General features: G+C 38.7%; 1 pseudogene; it reads left to right on the top strand.

Moving 5' to 3' along the window:
* Positions 1–5,374: 5,374 nt before the first annotated feature.
* Positions 5,375–6,311, top strand: LOC105613921 (olfactory receptor 4C6-like; annotated as a pseudogene).
* Positions 6,312–6,879: the final 568 nt, after the last annotated feature.

Here is a 6,879-nt window from a genome sequence, read left to right as displayed (position 1 = left end):
ATATATGTACATATATACATGGATATATTCCTTTTTCCTCTTGTACCAGTTTCCTTTAACTTAATTTTTCTACTAATCATCTCTGAGAAAGACTTTTTATCATGATTTTCTCTCTGTTTGAATTGATTAATGATTCCAGTTTTTCAGTGATACTAAAGAGTTGACTTTAGAAATATATCTGTCTATGTAAAAATACATTCCTTTGTGAGCAGCTATGCCCACAGGGATGGTGTTGGCTTTGGTGCTGAGGGTAATGTATTATTATGAGATTGATATATTTGTTTAGAGTATATATCTCTATATAGACATTATATTGCATGCAATCTAAATTTATCTGGAGGCCAATAATATATTTATTCTTTATGTCATTAGTGAAATTCTATGAATGAATACAAATTAAAATGAGGTGAGTTTTTACCTAATTTGCTTTAAGTATATTGGTTTAATAATGATAATATTTAGAATTGACAAGGTTGTGGGGGAAAATTTCTGTTTAAAACTCTGTAATACACAATCTATGACAATAAAAGATGTTTCAAAACTGAGAGAGGAATGTTACAGAGTCTATCAAATTTAAACATATGCATATTTTTGATGCGGTGATGATATATATTTCTTCAACAGAAATATTCCAACCACTAAGTAAAGATTTCTGTAAGGGATGTTCCTTATGACCCTTTATGTGAGGCAAAATATTAGAAATATAATAAATTCCAAGCAAACATGGACTGGTTAAAAGAACTATGTTGTAACCATAAAATGGAATAATGTTTGTTTGTGTGTGTAAGTTTCTCAGTCATGTTCGGCTCTTTGTGACCCCACGGACTGTAGCCTACCAAGCTCCTCTGTCCATGGGATTCCCCAGGCAAGAATACTGGCTTGGGTAACTATCCCTTTCTCCAGGGGATCTTCCCAGTGCAGAAATCAAACTCGGGTCTCCCATACTGCAGGCAGATTCTTAACCGTCTGAGCCACGAGGGAAGCCCCAAACGGAATAATATGTAGCAATTAAAATGAAGGAGAATTCATAAATACTGACAAATAGTATTCATACAAATTTTAATTAGAATTTCATGTATATTATTACACTGTATGTACTTTCATATGGAGTAAAAACATTAAAAAATGTACATGTACCTACACACAAACGCAAATCTGAAGAGGGTGCACTAAACAGTTAATTGAGGATCCATGAGTGCTTATGATTGGGAGAGGTCCTTTGACCATAAAGTTTGTATCACTCTATCTGTATGTACTATTTTCCAATGGTAATAACTTACATAAATAAATGCTTTTCATTAAAGTTACTCTTCTTTTATTCAGAACTATGTTCTAGAAAATAGTTTGGGCATATTTTTCCTTTCAGGTCAATTAAAAAACTTACATTCTGCTAAAGTGTTGAGGAGTCATTAAGCCAATATCCTGCCAGTAAATGGAACATTTATCAGATGCATATGTAAACACATGATCCAAAGGAGGGGAAGTTTTTAAAAATAGCTTGTTGTCAGTAGCATTCTTCTCATGCTGGGAAAACAAATGAGAATGCTAATCTATCCCCTTTACATTATAAAACAATCCAATCTTTAAAACAACTTTATCGGATGGTAATGTTACTTTCTCATTTTACAGAGAATGAAACTGAGGCACAGAGAGGTTGTCTGATATATTGCAGGTACTTAGAAGAAAAAATCAGTTGCAATGTGAAAAATGAAGTATTTACATAGATTTCTCTAAGATGAAAGTTGAAAGTGTTACTCACTCAGTCCTGTCTGACTCTTTGTAACCCCATGGACTGTAGCCTGGAAGGCTTCTCTGTCCTTGGAATTCTCCAGGCAAGACTACTGGAGAGGGTTGGGATTTCCTTTTCCAGGGCGTCTTCCTGACCCAGGAATTGAACTCAGGTCTCCCACATTGCAAGCAGATTCTTTACTGTCTGAGTCACCACTAAAGCTTTTAATAATTATTCCTAGTTGAACTCCAGTCTGGTTATATGTCTCTACCTAAGATACCTCCTACCTGGGATTAGTATGGGTACATGTGACTAACTTTCATGAGACACACAACATATACCAGGACATTGTTATATTTAAAAAATATTTAAGCTATAATTTAAGTTCACATTTTTATCACATTTTAATGTCTATAAGGTTGAATATTAAAATTTAAACTATAATGCCAGGAAATTAATTTGCTTAATATAACAACTCTGAAAAAAGCAATTGATATATGGTTACTTATTGATACATCCCTGGAAGGTCCATAATGAAACCCAGATTTTCTGACCCCCAAATCTGTATAATTTTATTCTACACACCATATATTCATCCTTCTTTCTCTATGCCTTGACCATGCCATTGCCCTTGTTCATTCTCTAAACTATAACTTTATAAATTTAGAATTGTCAATATTCTTGTGTCAAAGACCAGCTTATATTATCTTTTCTGAAGTCTACATATCATACTGTTATTTTCCCTTCTGAAAGTTACGTTGTACATGCATTGTTCCAGGAGTACTCATTCTCTCCCCCTCTTTTGGAGAAGGTGCTGAATTGTAATCCTTGCGCTATCAGACATGCTATTCAGTGAGAAATATATACAGTGTAGGTTTTATGAGAACATCTTATGAGCAATAGTATTTCACAGGCACACTGGAAAGAAATAGATGTTATTACAAAGAAAGTCTAATGGCAGTGACTGAACTTGGAATTCTAAGGTATGAAGAAGCTCTTGATTTTTGCTAATAAATGTTTGGGAATAAAACAAAGACTAGCAAAGACAAAAAAAAGTTAATAGGATTCTTCAACCTGACTGTCAGGGGAATAGCGACCAGGCTCTAAGAGCGGCACTCTCTCATTTCTGGAAGCAAGGGCTGGAACCAGTTTGCCTGGGCCCCAGGGTTCAATGCAGTTCCCTTTGGAAAGATTCAGTTTTATGAATGTTATTAAATTTAATTAAATGACTTTACACACAGCACAGCATTTGATACTTGGTGGAACATGACTTACATAACCTGGGGTTTTTCAGCTAGCACCTTCTAGGTGCTCAGTAAGCATACAGAATAAGTTAATGACAATTTATAGGAAACCTTCCAAATTATTGGCTATTAGGTGTGTCTAGTGATAATGTAAGTTCAGGTTCCTAACTTGAGATTTCTAAAAGGCAACGGCTGAGAGAAGGGCTTGTGGGTAAGTGGTTCATTTGGGAAAACAGAATGAAGGCAGTAAATGGGGGTGAGCAGGACAAAGAATGAATGCAAGTGAATCTAAGACTGTGATAAGATGGCTACCATTGATCCCCTGGCTCCTATCTACTGATGATCTAGGTTTTCCTTATAAAATAATATACAAATAAAGGCCTTTCCTTGTGGGTCAGATAGTAAAGAATCTGCTTGCAATGCAGGTGACCTGGGTTGGATCCCTGGTTCCGGAAGATCCCCTGGAGACAGGAATGGCTACCCACTCTAGTATTCTGGCCTGGAGAATTCCATGGACAGAGGAACCTGGTGGGCTGCTATCTGTGCAGTTGCAAAAAGTCTTCCTTAAGATATGTTAATTCTTTAAAATACCATGTGATTGATGGAACAGAATCTTCTAACTGTCTCAACCAGCAAGTGTCAGGAAGGAAAGCAGGAGATACACTGGTGAGAGGTGTTGTAGAGGGAATCACGAGGATCAAGCTGTTATCAGGATATAATTGTTAGCGGCTGGTTGTTGTGCAGATGGCTGGAGAAAAAGGCAGGTCAGGAGGGTGTAACAATGCAAATAATGTCCAACACATTCAGTGATTACGAACTAAAAATAATATTATTTTGTAGACTTTTCAGCTTAGAGATAAGCTTACATGAGATCAGTTCAGTTCAGTTCAGTCGCTAAGTCGTGTCCAACTCTTTGTGACCCCATGAATCGCAGCATGTCAGGCCTCCCTGTCCGTCACCAACTCCCGGAGTTCACTCAGACTCACGTCCATTGAGTCCGTGATGCCATCCAGCCATCTCATCCTAGGTCGTCCCCTTCTCCTCCTGCCCCTGATCCCTCCCAGCATCAGAAGGATTCAACTCATTTCCAATGAGTCCACTCTTCACATGAGGTGGCCAAAGTACTGGAGTTTCAGCTTCAGCATCATTCCTTCCAAAAAAATCCCAGGGCTAATCTCCTTCAGAATGGACTAGTTGGATCTCCTTGTAGTCCAAGGGACTCTCAAGAGTCTTCTCCAACACCACAGTTCAAAAGCATCAATTCTTCGGCACTCAGCTTTCTTCACAGTCCAACTCTCACATCCATACATGACCACTGGAAAAACCATAGCCTTGACTAGACTGACCTTTGTTGGCAAAGTATGTCTGTTTTTCAATATGCTATCTAGGTTGGTCATAATTTTCCTTCCAAGGAGTAAGCGTCGTTTAATTTCATGGTTGCACTCACCATCTGAAGTGATTTTGGAGCCTCCAAAAATAAAGTCTGACACTCTTTCCACTGTTTCCCCATCTATTTCCCATGAAGTGATGGGACCAGATGCCATGACCTTCATTTTCTGAATGTTGAGCTTTAAGCCAATGTTTTCACTCTCCACTTTCACTTTCATCAAGAGGCTTTTTAGCTCCTCTTCGCTTTCTGCCATAAGGGTGATGTCATCTGCATATCTGAGGTTATTAATATTTCTCCTGGCATTCTTGATTCCAGCCTGTGTTTCTTCCAGCCCAGCATTTCTCATGATGTACTCTGCATATAAGTTAAATAAGCAGGGTGACAATATACAACCTTGATGTACTCCTTTTCCTATTTGGAACCAGTCTGTTGTTCCATGTCCAGTTGTAACTGTTGCTTCCTGACCTGCATATAGGTTTCTCAAGAGGCAGGTCAGGTGGTCTGTATTCCCATCTCTTTCAGAATTTTTCACAGTTTATTGTGATCCACACAGTCAAAGGCTTTGACATAGTCAATAAAGCAGAAATAGATGATTTTCTGGAACTCTCTTGCTTTTTCCATGATCCAGCGGATGTTGGCAATTTTATCTCTGGTTCCTCTGCCTTTTCTAAAACCAGCTTGAACTTCTAGAAGTTTATGGTTCACATAGTGCTGAAGCCTGGCTCGGAGAATTTTGAGCATTACTTTACTAACATGTGAGAGGAGTGCAATTGTGTAGTAGTTTGAGCGTTCTTTGGCATTGCCTTTCTTTGGGATGGGAATGAAAACTGACCTTTTCCAGTCCTGTGGCCACTGCTGAGTTTTCCAAATTTGCTGACATATTGAGTCCAGCACTTTCACAGCATCATCTTTCAGGATTTGAAATAGGTCCACTGGAAATCCATCACCTCCACTAGCTTTGTTCGTAGTGATGCTTTCTAAGGCCCACTTGACTTCACATTCAGTCAGTAAATGGGAAATCCCAACAATGTGAAGGAATTCATTCTTTTGGGCATTATGAAGAATCCAGAGTTGTGGAAAATCCTCTCTGCTGTGTTTCTAATCATATATGTATCCACCATTTTGAGAAACCTCCTCATTATGGTAACTGTAACCACAAGTCAGAGTCTGAGATCACTAGTGTATTTTTTCGTTACCTTTTAATCCCTTTTGATTAAATGCTACCTACTCTTCTGCCATTGCCTGCAAGATGATTGTAGACTTCCTCTCTGAGAGCGCTACCATCTCCCTGGAAGGCTGCATGTTCCAGCTCTTTGCTGAGCACTTCTTTGGTGAGGTGGGCATCATCCTTCTCACTGTCATGGCCTATGACTGCTCTGTGGCCATCTGTAAGCTTCTTCACTATGTGACCATCATGAGGCCTTGGATGTGCTGCCTTTTGCTGGGAGTGGTTTGGCTGGGGGGGGGGTCCATATATGCAACAATACAACTTGTCTTTATGTACCAAGTACTATTCTGTGGCCCTAACATCATTGATCATTTTCTGTGAGATTTGTTCCCACTGTTGAAACTGGCCTGCGTGGACACCCTCACAATGCACCTCTTAATCATCCTCAACAGCAGGATGATGTGTGTTACCATCGTCCTGATTCTCATCGTCTCCTATGTGGTCATTCTCTGCTCTGTGAAGTCTTGCAGCTCCAAAGGGCAGCATAAAGCCCTCTCCACCTGTGGCTCCCACCTCATGGTGGTCATTATGTTCTTTGTGCCTTGCATTTTCTTGTATTTGAGGCCTGTGGTCACTTACCCCATAGACAAGGTGATGGTTGTGCCCTTTACCATCATTGCTCCCATGTTAAATCCCCTGATCTACACCTTGAGGAACACAGAGGTAAAAAATGCCATGAGGAAACTGTGGATGAAACAAGGAGCCATGTGTGGTCATTAACTTACATGCTAAGAGAAATTCTTTCCTGAAGGATAATGAGGTCTTACATCCCATTCATTATAACCCACTTGGGACACAACAAATAATTCAAATCTGGTTAAGAATGCAAATCAATTTAAGTTAATAAAATTAGGTATTGCCTACCTCTCAAGTACATTTTATATTTCATCCCTTTTCTTAAGGCTCTTTGTCTCTCTCTCTGTCTCTCCCTTCCTCTTTAACTTGTCTTTTGTATAATTCAAGTCTTCCTCAATTCAGAACTTTTGTTTATCTGGTTCCATTTACTGCTGGAATTCTCTTCTCAGAAATTTTGCTTGTCTCGTTCCATCTTATTTTACCTACTTTCAGAACAGTTGGACAAATTTTCCCTGATGACTTTTTCTAGTCATTCCCTTCTATTATTCCCTAATTCTCCATCTGGTTATATCCTTCACATTAATGATCACAAGTTGTACTTTAAAAATTGTTTCTTTATTTTTATTTTCTCTGTTTCCCCCATAAGTTTATAATCCGTATAAGAGCAGGCATTGTGTTTAATCATTCATGCTGCATGTAGGGCACTGCTAGT

This window comes from Ovis aries, unplaced genomic scaffold (assembly GCF_016772045.2).
Source record: "Ovis aries strain OAR_USU_Benz2616 breed Rambouillet unplaced genomic scaffold, ARS-UI_Ramb_v3.0 scaffold_90, whole genome shotgun sequence".
In the NCBI taxonomy this organism is placed as follows: Eukaryota; Metazoa; Chordata; class Mammalia; order Artiodactyla; family Bovidae; genus Ovis; species Ovis aries.
This window is presented reverse-complemented; position numbering and strand designations above follow the sequence as displayed.